A 27,034-nucleotide genomic window follows, 5' to 3' on the forward strand; every position below is an offset into this window, starting at 1 on the left:
TAATGAAGGCTGCACAAAGGTTCAAATTGCCTAACAGGTACATTTTTCCTTGTTGTTTTTTTGTTTCCCTTCATTGTTCTAATGTTCCCTTTGGGTCCCATCTGCACAGGTAAATTTATGATGCTGAGGATTATCCTGAAATATGGGCCCTATCGACAGTGGGCTAAAAGCCCAGACAGGTAAATACAGACGTATTATAAAATCTAGTGCAGGGTGGTTGCCCCCATGCCTGGTCACAAGCATCATGTCTCTAGTGTAGGTTCAGACTTTGCTGCTTATTCTGTCAGTCTACATGCCAAAGGGACATGACATGAGAATATAAGGATTATGAAAACACTGGGGCCAGGACTCATCTTCCAGTTTTCATCTGTGGTCCCATGAAACACAGCAACAACCACTGTAGGTGCTTTCTGAGCTACAGTCAGAGAGAACAGGTGCCCAAGGGCAAGTTCAGGCTCCACATGATTAGGCGAAGCTCATTTTGGAGGACTGAGCTGCTCCCCGGAGGTTTTTGCTATGTTATCTAGAGAAGAAAGCCAAGTTCTTCCAAGATGCCTCAGGGAAATGCCTGCATGGGGGAAATTCAAGATTCCAGGCAAATGTAGCAGAGTATGACATAACAGCTTTGCCTGCAAGTTCACAACTTCAAATCTTCTGCCTCTAACAAACCACACTCTGAATGGAAAGCTCTGCTGTCCATGAGGTTGCACATCAGTCCACAGCTGCTTCAGGTCAATACTGCCCTGCTTGGGGCGCACAACACACCAGGAGACACGGCACTTGCAAAGGTGTGAAAGAACCATAGAAGTGTGGATGAATTTGCTGGGTATGGCACCTGGAGATTGCCCAGACCTTGTAACCATCCTTGTAGCAGGATTATTACCAACACCAGAGCAGGTCAGCCACCAGCAGAGTCTTGAGAGCCTCCGTGGGTGGTAATCCCACCACCTTCCTGGGTACCAGCACCACACACTTCCCAAGGGAAGCAGCTTGTCTTAACATGCAAGACTGGCCAACACATCCAGATGTGCAAAGTACAATGGGAAAAAAATCAAAGTAAAAACGAACATTTGAAGATCAGTCTAATTTTTCCTTGCAGCAGGTGTCTCACATCACACAGACACACAACTGTTCGATACATCTTTTAAGGTTGATCAGTCTTTCGGTTTCCACAGACTGGAAAACACTGCCAAAACACAGCCTGAAAAAACTCCATACACAATTCCTTCCCATTTTGAAAAGTACTTTCCCATCAGGTAACATAACTTATAATTACGCCAAAGATTTGTGTAGTCAGTATTGCTTTGAGCCCACAGAATTGTTGAAAATTATTGGTTTAATGGGGATTCAAAGTGGGTTTGCGTCGTTATATCAATATATAAATCAGCTACATATTTTCAAAAGAATGAACTGGCCATAATTCCCAAAAAAGTCTCCCAAAAAAAGTTCCATGAAGAAAATACCATCATTTTCAATCCCAGTAAAAACATGGTATATGCGGTAGAAACTACAACCAAAGAAAGCTAGAGAACATCCTTTAAAAACATTCCTAACATCTTTCTTTTCCATGCCGTGAGAGTTGATGTTTTTTTCCTATTTCTTGTGAGGTTCTCTGCTGTTTTGCTTATAATTCCTCAGGGACCAGTGACCTCATGAAGAAAAACAGCCCAGACAGAATTAGCCTATATTTATATATTAATAGTTTTACCTCCAGCAGTAGCAGATACAATTTTGAGTCAAAAATCGTAATTTGCGGGTGTTTGGATAGCAGTACTCCTGCAAAGTTGTGGTAGCAGGAATTGCCGGCGAAGGTTGAGTTGTGGTTGCCAATCACTGCATCTATTAATGATTGTATCTAAAAATTAAATGTCTGCTTCAAAACCAAGAAAAGCCAGGAAGATCCTTTGCATTCCCTGGGTTTTATAAGAAATGCTAAACTTGAAGTCAAGTCATAGCACAGTGGGGGCACTGACAGGGATTGCAAGACAGCAAATCTCTTCCAATATCAGCTCTCTCATTAGTATTAGCTAAGGGGATGGTGTGGAGGCTTTGGGGAGGACTGGATGTCCAAAAGCCCCTTTCCCCACTGCTGCCAGCCCCCCCCAACCAGGGTCAGTGCAGCAGGTGACTGATCATTGTCCTCACCCTGCCCGGTGAGGGGTCTGGTCCCTTTGCCTCCCTCCCTCCCCAAAACACCCCTCATAGGGCTGCAAGAAGGAGCCTCCACCCCAAGGGCCGGCGAGACGGTGAAAAATGATACGAACTGAACGGCAAAATCAATATTTGGTCAGGCCAAGGGGGGACTATTGATTCTTTTCTCATGATATCCATGTCTCCTGCACTTCCTGCTTCTCCGGGGCACTGGAAACCCAAGTCCCTCCTAGACCAAGGGTGGCCAGACTCTGACTCTGCAACATCTGTACCTCACAAGAAGTTCACGTGTGGTCTCTCAGGCCAACGTCGCCCACTTGAGTGGCAGCAGGAACGTGCTGGCACAAGGGCTACTGGATAAGCTGGGAGGAAGTGGGACAGCAGGAGATGCCGAGGACAACATCATTGGGTCAATTAGGGGAGTACCACATGGAGATGCTGGCAGCTCCTCTGCCCTCCTCTTCACTGCCTCTCAAGGTTCTAGCCTTTAACTCATAATTCAATCCCCCACATCCATTTTCTCTAGCCTTTCTTGTTGTCTCTTCGTCTGACCAAAAAGTCTTAAGTCCTGGGCAGAGATAGCCCTAAGTCCCACACAACTAAGGGGTCCAGGAATAGTTTCCAATGCTCACACCCAGGATCAGTGCCTGGGCACATCCCAGCCCCATGTCTGGGTGTCCTTATCCTAGCTCCAGATTTCCACATGGTATGGTAATGGAGTGATGAACAGCAGCATTCATCACAGGTGAGTGGAGACACAGCCAAAGGCTCTACTCCTATCAAGTTAACACTTTATTCCAGTTTCTCCCAGTTCTCCCACCACTGAGAGTGTTCTCACAGGTAACCATGGACAGTATGTCACAAAAGCCAACACTGGGGACAGCAGGCCATGAGGTAAATCAAGCCACACCATAGTGTCATCAACCACAGTCAGTTTGCTATCTCAAAACAGGACAGTCTTTTTCCAGAAAAGTTACTTTAAGGCTCTTCTTTGAAAAACCTAGGGTCTCCATAAAAGTTACCCTAGATAAAGCAAGGTTTGCCAAACCACACACTGCACTGCTTGGTGCCTCCGCTTGTCCAGTTGCAATAGTTTTGAATTACTCTGGAAAACACCCAGGGATACAAGGATGAGAAGAGCACAGGAAGGCTTTCCTCAAAACATTTTGCTCCTGGGTTTAAATGCAATATTGCTCACAGCAGAAAGGTTGTTTTTAGCCAAGGCTTACAGAAACCTGCCAGATGCCTTGAACTCCAGGATGGAGAGTGACCAGTGGAACTTTTGACTTCTTGCTTGGGCAAGAGGCCATTTTCTCCAGAGCAAGAACAAGGCAGTGAAACAACTCTCCATGCATATCTGCCTGTCATCCTAATCCATGCTGTACAGTCGGGCAGACACATCCCAACAACCAAACACCACAGCACAACTTGTCCACTCCAGGGAGTGCACAGAGAGGATTCCCACATCACCAAGTTCACTCAGCTTGATCCCAGAAGAAAAACAAGCTTCCTAGTCCATGTGCACATCACATATGCTGACTTCTAATACGGTTCAAACTGGGAATATGGAATGCCACTCTTCCATACAGCCTAGAGACAAGAGGAAACAGCCCAGCTGGAGGTGGCTTTTGCCTTGCAAGGTCTCCAAAGGCATCTCCAGGTTTTTCTGGGATCGTGACTTCTCACTGCTCTGCCCTCAACCAGAATGGAGGCCTGATGGAGGCAGAAGAAAGGCTGAATTCAACCCTGCTAACGCACAACAAGCATGGGAAAGCAGAGGACATCACATCAGGCAAAACTACATCAGGGCAAACATGAGCCCAGCAGCAAGAGACTTGACATGACCAGGGTCGGGCACGGTGCTGAGAGCACCAGGTGGCACTTGGATGCTGTGGTGCCAGAGGCAGAGAGGCCGAGCGCACAGCTCTGCCTCCAAAAGCCTACCCGCAAAGGAAAATCAAATCAGCAGGCACCTGAAGGAGAGCAGCTCCCATCATTGCTTGCAGGAACATGAATAGACCATGGCCGTGAAGATCCTTTGTGGCTTGCATCTGGCAAAAATTGCCTTGCAAGGCTTGGGAGAGTCCATAGAGAATGCGCTCAGCCCTCAAAAAGACAAATATACAACGGAGCTGGCTAGGTGGTGGCTGCCCTTGTTAAACTTCATGGAAAAACACGACTTGTGCAAACCAAATTCCCTCACTAACCTCTTCCCCTTGTTGAAATATTAAACAAAAATAACTTCTCTTTTTATCTTTGAGCCAGCGGGACAAATTCATCATTAAAGGAACTTCACTGAAGTCAACAGGGATATATCTGAGATGAAGAAATGAATTTGACCTATTGCGTTTCGTGTCCTTGTGTTCTAACTAATAACTAAATTGCACAGACTTTTAATCAATGGAATCTGAAAACCTGGCCAAAACAGCTTGCTTTCTTCCCCCCAGCGTTGCTATCTGTACTTTCATATTGCTTTCTCTTTAACTTTGGAAAACAGGTATTTTCAGCCAATTTAATCACATCATTTTTTTCATGAGTATATTGTCAAAACTTCAACACGCAGCATTATAGACTATTTACAGAAACTAAGAAATAAAAATGAACTTTTTTTCTATTTAAAACATTTGAAGTTTTACAGATTCCCACCAAAAAGAAGTTTTGTAGGTATTTCAGGCATACATGTTTGTTAAAATCACTCCAGCCAGAGGATGCCCAGTCTGATCCAAGGATATCCCTGGAAGATGCGGGGAATGAAGCAAAATAAAGCTGTGGTATGCGAGGAGAGCCAAAAATCTGTGCCTCAACACACCAACAGCAATTTCTATGGAGTCAGGACACGCTCATCTCACTGGGTAGAATACAAGGGATTCAGAGAAAAGAAGAGTTACCGACAGAGGAATGGGAAGATGATGAAATATAGAAGCTACCAAAGTTGGTGTTAGGTGGAAGATGCATTTTGTGTCTCGTGTTATATTGCCTGCCAGTCGATTACAGTGCAGCCTGTATAAACACATCAACGTATGCTCTGACAGGGAGTCGGGGTGAAGTAGGGTGTCAGGGTAAAACAGAGGATAATAAAATCACTTTAGATTTATTTCTCTAAATTGGAAACTTCATGCTTACACCTGACTAAATCATCAACCTGAAACTTTAGCTCAACTCCCACAGAAAAAGTATGAAACCTTATCCCATCTTTGTTTAACAAAGGCCAATCAAGCTCGCCTAATGAATTCTGCAGATGTAGGTGACGGGACGTGTTGGGCCATTTTAATTCTGTGGGGCTTCATCAAACCCATCTCGGACAAACCCATCTTAGTCTTTAAACCGCTGAAGACGTTTTGGTGCTCCCGAAGCCAGGCTGCCCTGTTACAGCCCATGGGCAGAGCAGGCATATGAGCATGTTATCGGGCATTAGCTACGGCCTTCAAAATTCTGACAAATATTAAGGAAAGCATTGCAGGTGGCCAGCAGTGGGGGCTGGAGGATGGCAGGAGCAAGAACAGGGCACCCCCATCACTGTCCCACCACCAGTGAGTGTCCCCACTTGCAAAGTGCATAAGGACCCATTTTAAAAAAAAAAAAAAGTCTAGCATAAGGAGCTGGTTAAAAAACAATAAATCAGCGGTGAAATGTGGATAACAACCTTCTCTGTAAAATCAACATGGATTGTGTTCCTGCAGAGAGCCGTCTGACAGGCTGGTTGAAGCCTGACTGCTTGCAGCCAGATTTTTTTAAGCAAGCTGGAGGAGTACCTTGGATCAGGGGGAGGCAAGGAGGTCTCTTCCTTTTGTACATGGTTCTGCTGTGTTAGAAAATCAATAAGCAAGGTCCTGACCTCAGCATAACTTCAGGCATCACTCACAGCTCCTTTGAATCTCTTCCCCCACAAAAAGCCGATTTTCTTTTTAATTGTGCACACCAGAGGGAGTGCTGAAAGAGAGGTGAGGCCTCGCCTCAAGATGTGGGCAAGACCCGTTTGCACCCAGCTTTCTGACAGGCAGAAATCAAATTGGAATAGGAACATACCCAGGGAGAGCAAGGGGAGCAGGGTTAGCTGAGGTAGAGCACAGCCCAGCAGGAAATGCCAAAAAAGAAACCATATGGAGGTGCTATGGATTAATATACAAGTTCCCACTATCTTCTTTTCCCCTCTGGAGGGGAAGGCATCAAAAATAAAATACACATATTTTCTCCCTTCTTATTTTAGAAGTGGACTGTTTTCTGTTAAATCCCCTAATTTAAAAATAAAATATAAAAATAAAAAGCTTTGCCACACATTTTCCCTCCAGCTGACTCCTCAGGCTGGCTAAATTGGGTGATTAAAATATAGGAAGGCCTCCAGATTCCCCTCAGGACTGTTTTTAATATCTGTAAAACTGCCACTTTGTCTTGCCAAGGTAAACACCATCGCATGCAGTTCAAAGGTGAACAAGCCTAAATGTTTCCCTTTGCCTGAAAGGAATCTGCCTTGGGACCCCGCGGGCCGTGCCGGAGGGGGACGCAGCCCAGCCCGGCCCGCGGCGCGGTGGCCGGAGAGGCATCTGTGTACACAACGCTAACTTCTCCCACACAAATACTAAAAATTTCTCATTAAAAATTATTGCTGTGTCAACATGTGAGGCCGCTCAGCCCCCAATCTGGAAAAGACGTTCTGGTTTTTTCTTGCCTTCGCTGGGAAAGCGGCGGCAGCGGTGGGGAGGGAACGGGGGGAGAGGGATGGGACGTGAGACCGGAGTCATCTGCTGCTGACTTTGGATCTCTTCTTTCTTCCTTGTCACTCAACTTCACATTTCCAACTGTTCCACTTCATCTATTTTAGTTACTTGCTACCCAGATTTTTTTCCTGCTCTCCTCCTTCGCTCCCTATCGCAGAGCTTTATATTTCTCTCACATGGCTGGGCTGGCCACAGCGCTTGGTGTTACTTTAAATGGAAGTGAAATTTTAAGCCATCTCTTTTGTCGTAGGGGCTGCAGCGCCTTCGAGAGCAAAAGATTCGCTGTTATCTAGACCCATCTACACAGATGCAGCCATAAATCTGAACTCGCTCTGCCCATGTGTGATCTCTTCCACAGGTGGCCAGGAATTCATAGCAGAACAGCACAGGCACCAAATATTTGACCAGAGCCAATGCGATAAAATTTGCAAAGCTCTATCAATTCAGGCTCTTCATTCTGTCCCACAACACTGGGCATTTTGCTCCGACACACTGGAAGTTTAAAAATAAGCTTTGCTATCGAGTGAGGTGAAGAATGGGAAGATATTGCAGAGAATGAAGAAATGGGATGGGGTGGAGGGGGGAGGGAACCAGTTTGGTGCTGGAAAACAGAGCAGCTGCCCCTTCTTGAAGCATCATCTCAGGGGAGGGTTGTGTGGGGGGCTGGCGGTCAGCATGCTGAGCCCCCCAAGAGGGTCCTGATGCCCCGCTCCGTGATGCATGCGGGTCTGTGCCGAGACGACGTGAAATACAGCGACACGTAATTAACCTGATGTAACGCTATATATCAGTAAGTTAAAAAACAACATAAAACCTCACCACAGCAACTTGCTTTGAGGTCAGGCACCCCCACACACAACTCAAACAGTGGAGACCTAATCCAAATTTATTGGAGTTTGTAACAGCTGGACTTATACCTCTAATACCTTTTAAGTGCCTCTTTTAACAGTGAACTGAGTGTGTCTTTCATTAAGGTGGAGTTGAAAGTAAGTTAACTTCATAAGCATGAAAATAGCCATTTAGTTCTCTTGGAGATTAATTCTGCCTCCAGTTTACTCTCAGCAAACGCCATTAATGGCCGGGATTTGGTCTTTAGTGTCCCATTTGCATAAGCTCTGTTTATTATAGGGCCTCTTGATAATGTGAAAGTATTAAAATATTTCTTTCCCAAAATATAAAGGCATTAATCTTGGAATCCTCCTAATGTCCTTAATTTGCCATCAAATCCCACAACAGGAACAAATGCACTTTCTAATCAACAATCTTTTCTCGCTTACAGGCCCCTATCCAACAAGCTTTTAAGCAAACAATTTACTTTAAGCAATGAGTAGTCATACTGGAACCAATGGAACAGCTCGTGTGTCATGATGGATTGGGGCCATAGAAAATTGCCTTGATGAAAATGTCAATGCTCCCAAGAGCTGGTGAAAATATATTTTTATTATAAACACACAGAGGAACTGTTTTGATCTGAACATTATGGGGAACAAGCTTTGAACCAATGCTTTTTCACGGTCAGACCTAAACAGAAACTGAATACTGCCAGGTTGGATGACAGTTTAAAAAGGCAGCCCAGAGCCAGATTGATGTTTGTATATAATGAAATTTAGTATTGATGTGATATGGACACTGTCCAGCCTCTACAACTTGTTAGGGTAATGTACAGAAAATGTGGAGAAAATAAAAATCAAAGGAGCCCAAGGAGAATAAGTCTCAACACTAAGCGGAAACATTGTTTTGAGGGGCTATTTTGCTGCAAGTGTTTTAAATACAAGCTACAGCCAGATGTAAAATACAGAAGTGACAACGATGCCTCAACATCAAGTACAGGCGTCTAATCATGCTTGAGTTTAAGTGAGCAAATCAAAGCTGGACCATTCACCAGATTTAAGTTAAAAACTGCAGATGGGTTCACAGAGCCTTCACAAAACCATCACTTTGTCCCCATACCAATACACGTTTGGGGACACCAGGCAGCATGTGACCAGGGGGGTTTTGGGCACTACGTCCCTCTCCCTGCCCACAGGTAGCACTGCACTGTAGTGAGGCACAAAGAACAGACATCACAAGACAGCACACAGGACTGCCAGATAAGTGATAAGACAGCAACTAAACCCCAGAGGCCGGCACAGAGTTAATCCCAGATTCCTGCTGCAGTGGATTGGGAATCACCCCTGTTCTTTTATGAATATCATATGTCCATCTGTTTGCTGGATTACCATTGTGTTGCCTGCTCTATGATCACCAGGGCTTACTCCACACCAGGAGGTGACTGCACACAGGTCAGAGGGTTGATGACAGCCCCAGCTGGCCCCATTCACCAATACCTAACAGACAATGCAGGTGTCCTTCACTCTGAAGGTCCCACCTTGCCCACACTCAGCTTGGCACCAGGGGCAAAGGGCCAGGAGTCCAGCCAGTATGAGGAACCTCATGGGGCAAATGAAAACGCAGGTCCTAAAAGCACAAGGGAGACAGGGAGGAGCATTGCTGGGAAGGAGCAAGAGCCTTGGCTAAGAGCAGGGATCTGCATCAACCAGCCATAAATGGTTCAAACTAGCCCAGTTTTGCTGCCTTTTTGGAGCACATCACCTACAAACTCTGAAAGGTACCTTTATGCTGACACGTCTTCTGATGTTTTCCATGCCAAGAGACGACAAACCAAACAGGACTCCAGGGAACAGAATTACTCACCATTTCACACACCGCTGCAAAAGGGGTCACTGCTCAAGAGATCAGGCAGCAGATCGCAAAAGGACATTAGCAGCAGACACCTTTACCAGGATATTGTGGAGAGCAAGCAGCCTCCACAGCTGGGTTTCCAACAAATAAATAGATAAATTTTAAAAAGACAAATTCAACAGCAGACCCACAATTGGCTTAAACAGAATACAGCCTTTACCTCACCACATTGCTAAGCTTCCAATGTGGAAGGTGTGTCAGGGAAAGAATGACTCCCTTCTCGTTTTTCCCAGTTATCAGCAAGCAGACCCAGCTGCAGGCACGGCACAGGGTTAGATGTCTGGTACACTCACCCAGCGTGGCCCGTGGTACATTTGCACGGGAGGTTTCCAGCATGAAACCATCAAGCAGGTCACAAAGACCTGAAGCCTCCCAGCAAGCCCAGAGCCTAGTGAACCAGTCTCCCACTCCCAGAGGAGAAACCACAGCCTACAAGTGGGAATAGGAGTGGTACCAGCATCACAGCAGAGAAATATCAAGGGGAATCAAGGTGGTTAAGGAAGGGTAAACATGGAGCTATGTCCTATCAGTGTCTTCACACTGAATGCCTGGGGATGTGGAAAGTTGCTGGAATAGAGGAAACCGGGCGAAGAGCCAGAGAGGAGCCGGCTCTTCACCAGCTTCATCTGCAACAAAGACAGGTCCTGACTGCAAATCAATTATGCCCACAGGTTGTTGGGTTGCAAAGGCAGGGGAGAGGGAGTTTGTTTGCTTTGCTTTTCTTAGTAAACCACAAGACCATTTCCTAGCACGTTATCCCAAGAATGACAGGCAAGGCCAGGGCTGCCAAGTCCCAAGGATCACCATTGCTAATTGGCTCCTCTGGAATGAGCGTGACAGAGAGCCACATTTTCTCACCGGCCAGTTTCGGGGTTATATTTAACTGGCCCAGGCAGAATTAAATGTCAGCCTGGCTGGAAGGGGAAAAACAAAACAAAACAAACAACAAACAAACAAAGTGAGAAGTTGTCATTAAACCAGAGGGAGGGGGGAGCCAGCGCTAAGCGCTGCCCACACACAGGGCTGGCAGGCATGGGCAGCCCTGGTGGCAACAAGGAACCAAGGGATTTTATCCCTTTAAAATACATACTTCAGATTCAGGCTGTTTATCTTTATTTGTAAGTAATACAGGTGACTGGAGAGAGGGGAGAAATATGGTAGGGACCTTTAACCCTTTGATTTTTTTGCTGGATATTCCCACCATCTCGGTTTGCAGACACCGACTTCCACATCCAGAAACACCAAGGGCCGAAAATTCCAGTAAAAAGATGACATGGTGACAGAAAAAGAGGGGCAGAAACTCTTCAAACACATCTGGAGCCACTGCAGGAAGTCCCATTCAGCTGAGGCACAAGTCTCTTTGGGGGTGATGAAAGAGGGTGAAGGGAGGGGAAGGAGCAATGCCTACACAGCACCCTCTCTGAAACAGCTGGCAGGGCTTTGGACATCAATGCACAGGCAGTGCCTGGCATGGGAAGGGCAGCTGCACAGCTGCATCCTCCTGCTCCCTCAACCTCAGGCTCCCTTGGGGCACCATACCAGCCAGACCAAGAACACCTGACACCCACAACCTGCTACCCACCTTCACCACCCCTCCTGCCTGCTCCCCACCTACACTCAGGCATGCAGAGGTGGAAACAGCCCTTGCCACAACTCCCAATAGCACCCAGCCCCTTCCCCTTCACAGGAGGGCAGTTCTGCCATCTCACAAGCTTCAAAGCCAGTATTGGGCTGTTGGAGAACTCGGTAGCCCCAGTCAGATACAGCAAAAGGGAAACTTGTCCTGCGTTGTCCTGTTTGGCAGAGAACATGTGCAAAGAGACAAAGCACATCCAGCCTGCTTTGGTTGTTCTTCACTTAGTTTCAGGGATGAGGACTATATTACCATGTCCGGTCTACAAGCCTTGTAATATGGACCCTTCTCGGGTCAGGTTTATGAAGGCAAAATCAGGAGAACAAGAAGTTGCTCCCACTCCTGAGCAGCACAGCTGGGTGCTCTGTCCTGGCTCACGGGCTGGGAAAGGAAGAGCCGGATCAAGGGGAGCAATGAGGGGAGATGTAAAACCACAGGAGATTCACAGCTTCACACACAGCAGGTAATAAGAAAATCCAACTAGAAGTGCAGGAGGTATATTCCAAATTTTGCATTACAATAATTTTTAATTTCTTTCCTCCACCAGAAACTATTGCTTAATCCAGGTCATCTCTTCCTCCTCCCACTCCCCAAACAAGAGAAAATGTCATATTCTAGGGAAGATGGGCTCATCCAGGAAATCAAAAGCATCTTTCCCAAACGCAAGGTTCAGTTTCCCCCTTTAAAGTGGAGTATTCCAGACTACAATCTTAAAATTGCAAATGAAATAACTTGTTTTGAGGCAGTTTAAACTCAAGATGAGAACGACAGGGTTAAACCTTTTGGCACTATTGTATCAGAACTTATTTAGTGAAAAGAGGATATTTTGACTTTTTCCTCTTAAATGGGGACCAAAAATTTCGAAAATCCAACAAAATGTTGATGCATTCAGATTTTCTTCAGGCTGGCAGGTCTATTTCCTAACCACCCTTCGTAAATGGAGATGGAAATATTAAGCCTCAGCTCACATGTCTACGAGGCTTATTTTCTTTAGCTCCCATCTTCAAAATCTGGAGACCATAAATAGCCTGTTTTCTTTCCTCCAGACTGCAACACAGCCTCTTAAACCAAACATTTGTAATCATCACAGCTGTAATAAGTACAACATTTCTTCAAAGGGATTACATTGGACTGTGGTTTTCAGTATTGCTTCGTTGTCTGTTGTGAAATCCCCTCACCATAAATTAATTTGATTCTATTATCTTTCCGATACGATCTGCTTTCTGACAGATAGTTTTTATCTCGCTTCATTCCTGTTTCTCATTGACAGCTCGGAGCACTGTTGAAGAGACGTGAGTTATTAATGTTGACAGGGTTTGTAATGGAATATCTTTTATCCAGCAACATATCCTTCGTAATGTTTTTATTCTTCCTTCTCTGGCTACTTCAAGAGGCTAAACAGAAAAATCAAACAAGCCATACAGCTTGACTTCCACGGAACCCTTTTCAGTTCATTCTGGAACATCTTTCTACATCCACTGAGGATGTTATGGTATAAGGTGTTATTCATATTGGACAAAACTACTAAAACAATAACATACTGAAGGTTAAGTACAGTGCAATCTTCTTGGAACTCCAAGCACTGGATCAAACAACTTAAAAGCAGCTCATATTTTTACAAAATCATGTAAGCCTATAATGCCAACCAACAAGAGAAATAGAGGAAAACTAGCAAGACAGCTCATGTACTATCCAAGCTTGAGACAACACTTCCCCATGCATCAAACTGGAGAGAAAGAGAATCATAGAGAGATTCAACCCATTAAGTCAGAGGTACTTGGCTGGATCACTGAAAATCAGGCACTTGGTTACTTTCTGTAGGCCTGATCTCTGGGTCAAAGTAGAGAGTTGAACCCAAATCTCCGCCTTCCTGCTTTACCACTATCCTCAACGCACCCTTCCATTCCACATATGATTCATTTTGCCTTAAACGCCTACTAAAGATTTTCTTGAAAACATTAAAACCGTGCAAGAAACACAAGAGAAGAATTAAACTGTCACACCTCTCCCTTTGCACCTTCTCTGCTGGAGCAAATAAATTCCAGGCACCAAAACTTCAGCAGCAGCAATTGTAGTTATACCAGGGACAGTGGATAAAACACCTCTAAATCGGTGTAATTCTCCATTCAGGTTCCCCTACAAAAGCATTTTACAGCCATCCTGGGTTCGCACTGCACAGGATACCAGGATTTACGACTGGGATTTACACAAATCTGTAACTCATAATGAATGGGAAAAGGCTTTGTGTGCAGGAGCATGACCCCCACCAGCCTCCTCCTGGCTTCCTATCTCTTTTCAAAGTGTATTGTGTTGATGCTGCTAGAGGCAGCAGAGTGTCCAGGTGTCGAAGGCTGGCCCAAAGAGTCCCAGAACAGAGCAAGAATTATTCCTTCATCCAGAGAAAAAAAGCTTAACAGTCCCAGGTTTCTACCTGGAGTATGAGATTTTTCCCACTGGTCTCGTACAAGCGGCACCATCAGGAACACATCCCTGCAGCAGCCTGGCAGGAGAGGACCTTGTCTCCTGCCTCACTCATAGGAGCTTGCTAAATCTGGGGCTGCCTCCATCTGACAAGTCCCTACATTGACATTTACCCATTTTGAGTATTTTCCCTAAATCTGTTGGTTTACTTTGACCAGCTGCCACATTCTTACCTCCAAAATGATCAGGCCCTATTTCTCGGTGTCTTTAGCAGTAGGCTCTTAAAGCTCAGCCGCTTGCCTTCCAGTGAAGTTAATAGTACCATTTCACAATTATCTGGAGCCCTTGAGAGTCCCCTGTTATTAGTGGAGTGTTTTTCATTAGCTGTGCTGGTTCCAGGCTGCAGGAGGATGGAGCTCAGCACAGGAGTTGAACTGTTCTGGACAGAGCAAACGAGAGACCTTGTAACACAATTAGAAGTACCCACAGGGTAACATATAACTTTACTGTCAAGCCCTGAAATAACACGGCTGGCTAATGAAATAACAAAATAAACTTTGCTTTAATTAAAATTAAGAACATTTTAAGGCTAAAATGAGAGAGATAAAATGTGGGCAGTTCAAAAGTTACAACAAAACAGATTAAAAAAACCCCACATTTGTGAAGCAAGGGGCAAGGGCAACATTATCAGGTTTGGGGTGACCTGCACCACAAGCTCCTGGCAGTATCTTTATCTGAAAACAGCCTACAATAATGCAGGTGAAGTAGACTCCTAGTGAGGAACTAAAGCTAAAAAACCCCCACAGCACTCTCCTGGACCCACTCAACCTCCAAATTCAGGCTGAGCAGAGGATATGGTCCCCATCCCAGAGGACCCTGCAACTCAAGCAATAAGATGTGAGCTGCTCAGGAGTCACTCAGACTCAAGAAATGCAACCCAACCACAAGCAATCAGTCTCTGCCTTGTAACACCCAAATCCCTCGTGCCTGGGGACAGCAGCTCTGCTCCCCACAGGCAGTTTTGTTCTGCTTTGCCTTCACCCACCAGCAACAGCTGGCTGGCAACAACACAGCCTTCATTGCTACCATCCTGCTGAAAGCAAGCCTGGCATCTTGCTGCCTTACTGGACTTACCCAGCTTAGGCTACATTGAAGCCAGGTGGGACAAACCTGATGCTTTGTCCCCGTAGAACATAACGGTGCACACCATAGAGATGTGCACACCAAGAGCAGCACAAGTAGGGCACCCAAACCTGGTCTGACAGTACATGGCTTTGCTGTTCCAGCTGCTGTTGAAGCCAAGCACTGTTCCCACTATTCCTGTTCCTCCTGGCCTCTTTCTGCTACATCTGATTGTTCCTTAACTGTTGTTGAAAGCCTTGGAGGGGCCCAGAGTTACACTGCAAGGGGGAAACTGCTGTGCTCCTCATACTTGCCCTGGTTATTTGGCAGAGGAATGAGCCTGCCTTGAGACATCCTAGCTGAACAAGATGTGTTATAGAAGCTTTATGCACACAAATGGAGAAAAGGGAGAGCTGGTAAAAATAATAATCAGCTTTCCTTATATATATAAAAATAAATAAGACATTCTGGCAAAAGGTATTGGGGCAAAAATATTCAATGCTTGAGAAGCCTTAATGAACAATGGAGGTATGCAGGGAGCTAGACTATATGATCAGAGTCTGATGAAAAGCAGAAATTACTCAGGGGAACCAAATCCTCTTGGTTGAAATCCCAGTTTTCTGTCAGAAGGTCTCCAACAGATTTTCAACAGTTTCAATATAACTTTTTTTTAAAACCACTTTGATATCTAGTCCTGTTGTAAATGAGATTTGAGAAATTTTCTGGTCTCCTAATGCTTCACGTATGTGTACACCAGCAGTACATCCACTGTAGATATGGATGAGTGCTTCCATACAGCACCAGCAAAATTCCAGGAAGAATAAGCGGGTTTTTTATATGTATATAAATGCATCTCTCATTCTAAAATTCTGTGTAACCTCCGGACCACCAGATTTGTTCATTACCTCCAGTATTCCCCAGCCATTGCTGTTTACGTACAGTGAGCTGGGGAACCAGACTGGAAGCGTGTTAGAGCAAGGCTGATCTGTTGGTTGGGCTTCTCCTGCTCACAGACAAGGTTCCTCCATCAGAGTCCAGTGGAAACACAGGTATGTGATAAACCATACCACATCCCCAATACCCTGGTTGTTAAGAGTGAATGATACTGGGCAGCGCTTTGTAGTGAGCATTAGAAGATGTTCAGAAGACAAAGAGCTCCTCAGACAGTTCTGAAAAATCAGGGCCCTCTGAGTCCAACAGATCAGGTGCCCAAACCCAGACTTCTCAAGCAATGGACCCTAAACCACCTGCCCAAGCCTAGCAGCTGCCTCACTGCTTTGAGACACATCTATGGTTTCCCAAAGAACCTGGTAGGATCCGCAGTTTGCTCTGGAGGTCACCAAACACAGAGCATGGGCAAAACACAGTCCCACACCAAAGAATAAGTGACATCCACAGCCAAGGAACATGAAATCAGCTGGAATATCCTCCCTTGCTCACTGTGAGAGAGCTCATTTTCTCTAGAAGGGACCCAGAAGATGGGCAGCCTCCTTCAATCCGAGGTTTACTTGAATTCTTGACCTCAACCATTGGATCCAAAAGCTGAGACCTTCAAGTCACAGGGCCATCTGTCAGTAAGCAGGTAGGACTGTGGCACGCAGCTGCCGTCAAGTCTTTGTGCCAGACTCAACATTGCAGATGAATTTGCTCTTTCTACAAGATCCAACTGCCAGAAAACCTGACCTACCACAGATAGCACATTGCAATGAAGGGTACTTCAAAAAGTGACCAATGTAGGTGCCACAAACCACAGCACAAATGAAGTTCTTTAAGGCTCTTCAATGCTGTGGTTACTTTGCTTTCTGATTTGCTTATGTGTGCTGCAATCATATCTAGAGACCTGCTCTGTGTAGAGTGTATGCTGGCTACGACAAATGTTAGATATCCATTAAAAGCAAAGAGGCTTCCAAAGTCAAAGCAGGAAAGATTAAGGGACGAGGTGTGAAAGGAAAAGAGCACATGAATAGAATGAAAGTCTCAGAAGTGAACTCAGGATGTCAAGAAATAAGAAGCAATGTGAAAATAACTAGGTCAATCACCAGTGATACAGTTCATTATTCAAAACCTGCCTATCTTAAATGACCTGAACTTATTCAACCCAATAAAAGCAACAATTCTCATTATGCACTTACTATAGGGAAGTATTATTTCTGCGCTGGCTTAAACTTTGTCTCCATCTTTTTTTCTCAAACTCATCACAATTTTAACTAATACAAGTAAATCTCTGTGCATGAAATATGAACCACTGGCAGCTCTAAGGCTCACTTTTCATCCCAAGCCTAATGGGCAAAGCGCTGTGATTTCATTTCACAAGCTTTTCCAACTGAGCTCAGAGTCAATCATTTGCCAGAGCTTGACTCTTGCAAACAGCCTGCCGGAGCCACTGAACTCATGAAGCCAAATCCATCAACAACGCAACTCCAGCTAACCCGAGACACTTTCGGCTAGAGACTAGTTTGTTCCAAAGCATAAAAAGTGTCTCTTGGGACCTGTGATCACAGAACATTGTCATAACAGTTAAGAAGCTAGAGTACATTAATTAAAAGCTGTCAAAATACGCATATGGCCCTTGCCAGTGCTTCATCTGAATGCGCACAAGAAGCCAAGAAGTTCATTTATAACAAGGGGAACCTCACCAGAGCACTGCAGCTCCATGAGACAGGGAAGTGCTTGTCCAGCATGATGGGACGGGTTCTCAGGTGGAAGTTGTGTGTCTTTCCCTCTCCAGCACAAGGTTCCTGGTCCTTCAGCAAGTGCTGCCAGCCTCAGTCATTAATTTGAAATGCCTAACCCAAAAAGTAGTAGTTCCCATCTTAAACAGCATTGGTACTTAGTGTACTGCTCCAGGAAGGGAGGTCTTGTAGCTCAAAGGGGCTAAAAGAACTGACCCTCAGGCCAGAACAAGCAAAGAGGCTATAAATCTTGACAAATAGTGCATTTTTCCCCTATACTCAGGGAAAACAAGAGATACCACATGTATTTAAATACTTTTGCTGCTCACACACTTACAAGTATGGCAAAACTGATGTGCAAATGCTTACTAATAGAAATAAAGGCTGTTATATAGGACGGAGTGAACTGGACCCCAAAGCAGCGGGCACCTGGGAACCACTCCCATGGCTAAAAACTAAGCACATGCCTACCAGGAAAGTTAGATCTTCAGTCATTTTCCCATCTAAAGTGTATTTACCTTTAGGGAATTTCTTCCTGCAATAAACAGGGAAGAAGAGCCGAGGTTGCAGGAGGAGAGACATGCCAGCGCCCACCCCCTCTTCAGGAGGGCCAGCAAGTGTGTCCTGGCCCTACAGCAGTCACAGTCACTGGTCTGTGGACACTGTGGAGCATCCCATGTTAGAGACCCACAGGACCACTGCTGAGGAACCAAGGTAGCACCATAACCCCATGTGAGAACTCAATGCTTATCAAAGCACAGCTGGAGCATCGCCTCTGACACTCCGTACAGGGGCAGAAGGACTTGGCATTAAAGTCTCGCTCAACCGTCTTCAGAAAGGCCTAAACAGCCCAAACCAAGGATTGCAAGAGACCAGATCCCCCACTCCCATCTACTGGACAGTCTGACTGCACTGCTCCCAGGGGTATGAAATGCCTTGGACCAAACTCTACACATCTCTCAGTAGAGAGAAGTCTGGAGCCACCCCCATGTCCCATTGTCATGTCTTCACCAAATGGTTGCTGGAGGAATCACTCCTCACAGAAATAGCAGGGAACACAGGAAGTTTCTTCAAAACTTTTCTATTTTAACAAAACTGGGATTTCCAAATAGGGGTCAGAGGGACAGTAGGGACAAAACAGGTTGCCAAAACAATTTTGTAGTGCATTAAGTGCTTTGTTGGATCTGGATGCGAAGAAGAGAAAGGATAAAAAGTATGGACAACACACTACAAAACATATTAGAATAATTTCAATCCTTGGCTGAAGTATTTCAGTTCCCATTGTTTTGATAATACATCATAAAATGTCAGTAAAAAACATTGTATGATAGCTTGTGAAAATAACATCAGCTTAGAAAGAAATACATCATTACTGCTTTCTGCTTAACTACCCTTCAACAGCTCACTACCAGGAAACATGAACTGCCAGGTAGTTAAATGCATTAACTGGAATATAAGGAGGCGTTGGATTCCTCATCAGAGAGAAAGGCACTTTTGCTGAGCAAAGATGACTATTAAATTTCAAGTCATGCAGGTTGTACTCTTAATCCAACAGGCAAGAACTTTCCATGGTTGCTGTAAGAGCACTTTCATAATATTAAGATGTTACATTGTTGATTTTAAGCCAATCACGCAGGAAAAAAAAAAAAGCGCAACAATATTTGGATGGATCTGTGAAAGCAAATAATATTTGTTTCCAAAAGGGCTACATGGAGCATTAATTGACTATTCTGCTAGGTAACTCTCCAGTTATTCACTTTTTAGCAGAGAGCTGGCAGTAGCTAACACTGAAGTTAGGCAGCCTGACTTGTGGCTGGGCCCCTGTTAAGCTGAATAATGGGAGGAGAGAAAATTAAGCCCGGAATAAAACCAACATAAGACAAAAAGGCAGCAGCCTGAAATGACAGAGTGCAGAGCTCTGATGTCGGTGCTTCAAACCTCAGATGGTCTCAAAGGAGCAATGCTAACTCAACCACATCATGTATCCTGTTTGTTCTACAGTAATCATTAATGGTGTAAGCCCAGGAGAAGAGAGGAGGGACAGAGAGCTTCTCTTGTCCTTTGGACTCTGGGTCACTAAGACAGCTCTGGATACAAGTCTGAGCTGCCCCAGAAGGGCTCTGATTTCCAGTTACCTCCCAGAGGGATGCTTAGCACCATTCTTCCCAGAGAAAAACCCACAGAGGCATGGGACAGCACCTGGGAGGTTGCAGAGGGGATGAAAACACATGTACACCCTAAGTGAGCAGGACCAGGACAACCCTGGGAAACAACAGGTTCAGGGATCCAACAGTGGCTCAGAGATGCTGGGGAATCTCCTTGACTTTGGTACACCTGATCTACCAGTTATTCTTATCTCTCCATTTCTTTCACCCAAATTCCTAATCCTGTTCTTGAAATGCCAAAAGACTCAAAAAAAACAAAACACCACACACACAACAGTAACTGAATTGCACATTTTACAAAGCTCTGCTGAACTTGGCAGCAGACACTGGATGCTCTCAGAGCACTCAAAATTTAGGGCCTGAACCAATTCCCACTGGAGTCTTTCCATTCATTCAACAGCAGAGGGATCAGGATGGTAAGCGAGAGGACAGGCAGGGGACGGCAGCCATCCAGGAAAGCGATCAGTCAGGATACCCAGGTTACTTTCCCATCACTGTCCCCAAATTTACCAGCCAACGAGCCCCTGCACCTCTCCACAGCTCTTCTGCCTTTGCCCTGTCTTTGAGGACAGCGTTTGACCATTTTAGCTGCTGCAGCTCTGCCCAAAATTCACCCTTTTCAAAAGGGCTTCCCTCCCCTTGCAAACTCAGAGACCAGAGTTGAAGCCTGGGAAAGTCCAGCCCAGAAGGGAACATTTTGGATAGGCGTGAATATGTAAGAGCAGGGAGTGGAGACTGCATGGGCTTTGCCAAAACCCAACTGCTAATGAAGTCCCACTTGACATCCCCAGCTCCTGGAAAAACCTCTTCACTCTTCTGGGATACTTGAGTAGAGCAGGGATGTGGGAGGCAGCTAAACATTAACAGCTTCTGCTACAAGATCAGGGCCTCCATGGAGGTCAAAGATGCTCTTTATTCCTGGAACATCTTCATTCCCTGGCTGCCCTTGAAACCTGGGAACATTGCCACCTTTGCCCCACCTTCTTTGGCCATGCCAAGCTCAGCCTGGCCACCACTCAGATTTGGGGTCACCAATTCTTATTTTTAAGTAAAAAGGGGGAAAGGGAAGAGGAGAACAAGCAAGACATGGGAAGGTCAAGTGCCTTTGCCAAGGCTCAATGGCGCATCAGTGGCAGAGCTGGCATTCGAGCACAGGAGCGCCTGTTTTCTACACCAGTGCTGAAACATCCAGACCACCCTGCTGCCTCCGAGACCACACCGCCTCTGTGAAATGTGTGGAAATTTTCAGGCATTTTCCCTGATTTTTACAGGGATTTTTTTGTTTTTGTTCCACACTTGGCTCACAGCTGTTTCCCAAAATCAAATTGCTGAGGTGTTTCTGTCTCTTTAAAACTTGATAAACAGACACTTGGACAAAAACCATCGGTGAATCGCAGCTGCAGTGGGGGGGATTTGGTTTAGCCATGGCAGGCTGAAATCGAGAAACCCAAACTGAGCTACAGCCCTACCCCTCTGTCATCCCAGGCAAGGACTCACAGCCACACACAATCCCGCTGGCATCAGCCACAGCCCCTTCCCTTGGCATAAAAGGTGCTGGTGTCTGCAGAACCAAACTGCTCTTTGATTCCTCAAGTAAGAAAGCATTTTCTGCAATAGCTGTTTTACTCCTTACTTCCAAAGGAAAATAAATCAGAAAACATTCAGGTTCTCTCCTATTCAGGAGCTACCAGACTCTGCTGCAGCTCACCATCTATTCTCCAGCAGGACTGGTGCCAGTTAACTCGGCTGAATATCTGCACCATGTCATCTCGCTGCTCTGCTTGCAAGACACACTAAGCCTAAGTGTCTTAAAAACAGCCAGAAACCCTTCCTACCCCTTCTCAGCACCCATCCCTGGCCAGATGATGCATGTGCTATAGATCAGACTTCATTCCTGCCCAACACACTCGCCATCAAGGTCCCTGCCGATCCCACAGTCTTTTTTCCAAACCGTGCATCTCCCAATAGGGCACATCAGGTGCATCAAAGTAACGGGGAAAGATAACCAAGGCTTAGCCCAGGCAGAGGCAATGCTGCTAGTAAACTACATTGAGATGTGACTATTTCTTTTCTTCCTTTCAAAAGAGAAAAGCAAAACACCAACACATCTGCAACCAAACCGCACTCTGCAACTTGCCACCGAGGTTCTGCACAGCAAACAAAAGGTTAAACAAACAAAACCCTGGGCAATGTCTCAGGCTTGCCAGATGCCAAAAGGAAAAAAGGCAATGCTTTCAGCCAGTGACATTTCTCCTTCTCCAGCTGTAGGTCCATATTTTTAACGTGAGATTGCAAAAATAATGAAAAAGGTTGGAGGAGGAAGGGAAAAAAAAAAGCAAATATTTAGCTCACAACTGGATGGGAAATGAACTGGAAGCTCGCATTTGTGTGTATTTCTCCCTGGTGAAGAGAAGGCAGCTGGTACATGCAAGGTCCTGAAAACCTGTCCTGACACCGGCAGAAGTGTGACCAGCAATACCTCTCCTGTGCCGGCTCATGCGTTTTCTCCTATCTCACTTCATCTCTCACTAAGCCCGAGCGAGCCCGTGCTATTGCAGATTTATCGCCATCTGAAAAACATTAAATATCTCAGGGTTTCAAATATTTGCAGACAGCTGAAGAAGTGGTTGTGATGGAACTGTCTCTTTCTGGCATAAAGCTATCAATTTTCCATGAATGCCGAGGCCTGGATTTTTTTATTATTATTATTTTTTTACCCCTGGTAAAACACTGTAACAAATGACTTATTCCCCTTTTAGCGAATGAGAGGGAAGCGGACAGTCATTATTACCAAATGTGTGCACGCAAAAGTAACTAAGGGAAAATAAATCCCATTTGAAGGTTAATTAACTAAGGCAGGGTCACAGCTTGACAACCTGCCCTCAGCAAAGGGGAAGCACAGCGTCGGAGCAGCTACGAAGCAGAGCTGTAATGAATTGTGACTTGAGGCTTGTCTATGCAGGGAAATTACTGCACGGCAAACTACGGGCTGGATTTATAGTGCTCACTCCACATTTATAGCGTAAAACTTATCAGGAACTAGTTTACCTCATTTACCTTCTGACAAATGCTTCTTTGCACAGGAGCCTGCAAGAGCAAATTGAGCCACATCAACTCCTTGGATTTCACCCACCTCGCTGGTTTTGCACAGTGAGCAGCAAGTCAAAGCCGATGAGCAAGGGAGGGGTAAGGAGAAGCATGTTCAGCCCCCAGTACATGAGCTTGGGCTTGAGCTCAGCACCCTTAAGTGCCTCCAGAAAGCCCCCAGGTTTGGACAGAAACGATAATCATGTCCAGCCTTGGGAGAAGGCTGAGGGTAAAGCAGTGGATAAATCAAGGTGCATTTGTCATCTCAGCATCTTGTTCAATCCACTCCCCACCCCATCCCTGCCTGTGGTACCTCTTACAGCCTCTCGTGCCCAAAGGAGCAGGAAAAGCCACAGAGGTTTGGCCCAGGAGGCTGCAGGGAGCCAGAACAGCGGTGGTGAAGAGAGCCATGGTTTCAGTGCAAGGAACCAAGCAGCTCCGGTAGAGAGAGAAGGGCTGAGCCCAACCTAGATTTCTTCCAAGGAAATTTCTAAAGAGGACCAGCTGGTTCACTTTCATTCTGCCTGGCTTCTTGGCCAAGTTGAAGGGCACCAAGCCAACATCAGACCACCTCAGTGCTGAACAAATACTCCTACCACAGAGGTTTTGTGCAGATCAGCTGTTCTGCTTGCACCGCTTTGCTATACAACAGTGACTATAGGGTCAGCACGCTGCAAAGACGAGCTGCGCTTGGCATCAGCTGGTGAAGGGTACAGAGCCAGAGCTGGCATGGGCAACACCAGGCCAAAGTCTGGCCAGTAAAGGTGACAATATCATGCTCCCACACACTGATTGACAGCTATCTAAAGCCAAGTCATTTAGGGTTGCTTCACAGATGCAGTCTCACATGTGTAAAACTAGTTAAGACACCAGGTGCCACAAGTGCTGGGGAAGGTCAAATATGCCACCAGTGGTCAAAACCAAACACACCTCTTCTGGCTCTTTGGCCTTTTGAGGCACCATACAGGCAGGGATAGTAGCAAATGTCAGTAGGAGGAGAGAGGAGAAGTTGTGGGAAGAAGTGTCAGATCGGGATCTGCTGCGACTCCCTACAGGGACCTCAAAAAACCATTTCACCTCCCTGTGCTTCTTTCCCTGCAAGAACAGAAGGCAAGCGACCTCTTCTAGGGGAAAATTTTCCAAGTCTTATGGGGTCACGAAGCTCTGATAAGAAGCAACTCAAGCCAGGGCTTTCTCCGTGAAGCGTGGCTACTTCCAGACCTTATTTCCTTACATAGCGGAAAGGACAGCTGAATTTCAGGGGTAACCCCAAGGTGCAAAACATGCTTTCTGTCCAGCAAGGTCTCCACCACGGTGAAGCAGGCCAGCAAGTGGGGGACATGCCATACGGTGGGCTGAAAGCTCCCCCTTTTGGGGAGATCCCTTTGGAGACAGTTCCAGCACAAAGAGGAGGTGTCTGGCAGACACATTTCCGCACTAAAACCAGAGATCGGCAGTCATTTCTGCTCTTATCTCTCATCTGCTGTGGAGCTAATGAAAGGGGCTCACTATTAATGTTCAACCACACTCCTCCCCTTGGGACCTGGAAATCCACCACCTCCTGTCCGCAGCAGCAGTTTTTCATCTGCCACTTTATCTCAGTTTTCTTTTCCTCCTCCCAAACTTCACAAAGCTTCTGAGACAGCTGCTTTGCTGAAAAGGAAATGCTCAAAGCCAACTTGACTGCAAGGTGAGCCCTGCTGAAGGCTCAAGTCAGCTGGTGAAAAGACTGCCTTCTCCCCAGTGGGCCAAAACCTAAAGGACATGGAAATAAAACCACCAGAGAAACTGCTGAAGCAAGAAACAGGCACACAGGCCACCAAAAGACAACAGTCCCCAAGAGGCACTATCTCAGCAAAACCATCTGGCAATCTCAGACGAGCCATTGAGGGGTTTATTCCTACCAAGCATGCTCTCCTAGAACCTCATAGAAGTCCCTCTTCCAGCACCAAGTGACCTGCCCAACATGGTAACACCAAGCAAACCACTCAGCTAACATCTCCTGAGTCTCCTACATGACCCTTTTCTCTTCCCTGTCCTCTAAGTTGTGTTTTCTTCTCCCCACTCCACCTTCTTTACTTTCCGTGCATAAATATACTATTCATTATGTACTCCTAACTCAAAGATTCTTTACTTTCACCTACTGTTCTCTAAATACAGCAGAATCAAGCATCTCACAGCCTTTCACAACGTTGGCATCATGCTACCAGCACCAACCAATGCCCTGTGAAATCAATTACAAGGTGATTTTCCATTATGGCCCATCAGATGAGTCCTTTCATCAAGATGCACAAGAAATTCAGGGGAAGGAAAAACAGTGGAATGGGGAAAGAAAAAAAATCTTTGGGTTTTTAGTTTTATTTCGAATCTGTTTCAAAGTACAGATTTGCATTCACCTCTGGATATAGAGATTGCATCCCCATGAAAACGTAGATGGCCCCTTCTCTACAAAAAATAGCCTGGTGAATAAAATAGGTATAAAGCTCCATACTCCGCAGGCTGGTCCTATGATGTCACAGCCCACCGATGTGTGCATACTGTCATATGTTTACATACTCAAATATAAAGAATATTTTATGTAGGAGTTCATTTCCAAGGTAGTGTTTATGCAGAATTAGGAGGGCCTGTTCTACAGAAGCAAGGGGAGGTTAAAAGGGCTGTGTCACTGCACTGATTTACGGGCTGCCTGATTTAATTAGTATTTGAATATGATTATTTTGGGGGCTGTGGGTGGTCATTCACAAGGGAATGCAAATACCATCATTTGAAGGCTTTTCATTCATTTATTTCACGGGCTCACATAATTTTATGAAACTAAAGTACATGAAACTGCCAAAACCATCCTTTTCAGGTGCATTTGTACAGCACCTATTCCCAAAATACCACAAGAAACAGGTAAGAACCCTCTATTCATCAACCTGCAAGGGCAAGGCTGCAACATCCATGACACAGACACATACTCTGGGGAACAAAGAGGCTCAGCAGCCTCCTCCAGCACAATGATGAACAACAACTCCCACCAATGCTGTCCTGACCATGAGGGTCCCTCCCTCACACCCCCACCTACCTTGTATTTCTATGTTATGTGTGCTTATATAGTCTCATTCTTATTTTAAGAACATTAACATATACATTTGAAAACCAAAACCATTTAAAAAGTAGTTGGCTCAGACTTTTACTGGAACACGTGCACAAATATGTTGTTTGGATATTTTTTACGGCCATTAACTTTTCCATATATAATCCAGACCTCCCATTAGGTGTTGTGAACTGGATCACCTCTTTACTTGCCAAGTTATATTTCAATTAAATTAAAGTCACCTTTGGTCCTAATGAACCCCTGTTGTTTGCCTAATGCCATGATTAATTCCAGCTGCAAGAAATAGTATTAGTCTGGGTGGGTACATGGTTGAAGACTCTGCTTCTCCTTCAAGATTTATGGGCACTAAAGAAAGCTCTGTAACTCATGTTGCTGAGTATATTACTATTCAGGCAATAAACAGGGGCTTCTGCTACAACAAGCCTCCACTAGTGCTTCAGAAACTGGGATTCACCCTAAATTTGTTCCTGCAGTAAAAACTTAACATTTGGGCACAGACACCCAAGTCCTTTCTTTCAAAGCTCATTAGAAAGAGATGTAGCCTAAAGACCTTGAATGGTCACCTGGTGGCAAGCACCGTCACCTGGGGAACAGCACAACCAGGAGGGACTGCAGCCTGTCCCCTCCATCCACACCCTCCCGAGGTTCCCTCAGACAATATTACCACACTAGATTCACAGGACCCCAAAGACAAGAGCAAACAGGGACCACATTTTGTCCTGTGATCTGAGAAGTGCTGAACTAATTCTAGGGCTAATGATTCCTTTTGGAGCCAAGAGTGACTACCTAGCATGGAAAAGGAACATCGGAAGTCTTAAATAAAAGCAAAAATACAGAAGCAGCCATGATGATTACAATACATTCAGTTACTGATAACTAGTTGTGCCATACAAGGTGTGATCAAAAAAAGGAAATTGTGCTGCAGAGAAAAGCTACACACAGCAAGAAAACAAACTGCAAAGTTAACACATGCGTGGTTTATCCTGGAAAAGCACAGCCCTCCAATATTTTCTCCACATTTGTTATAACAGCCCTCTGCACTTAACTAAATGTTCCCTTTCTGAACAATTGCCTGTGATGTATAGATTTTCATGATCGACACCCACTGATGAGCTTGTCCTTCATGATGTTATCTAATCCCCTTTATATCCTGCTTGTGCTTATGCTCACCATGCCATCAAAGAGCAGAGTCCCACCGCTTTATTACCTGTGGTGTGGCTAAGGTG

This window comes from Patagioenas fasciata, chromosome 6, assembly GCF_037038585.1.
Source record: "Patagioenas fasciata isolate bPatFas1 chromosome 6, bPatFas1.hap1, whole genome shotgun sequence".
NCBI classification, from domain to species: domain Eukaryota; kingdom Metazoa; phylum Chordata; class Aves; order Columbiformes; family Columbidae; genus Patagioenas; species Patagioenas fasciata.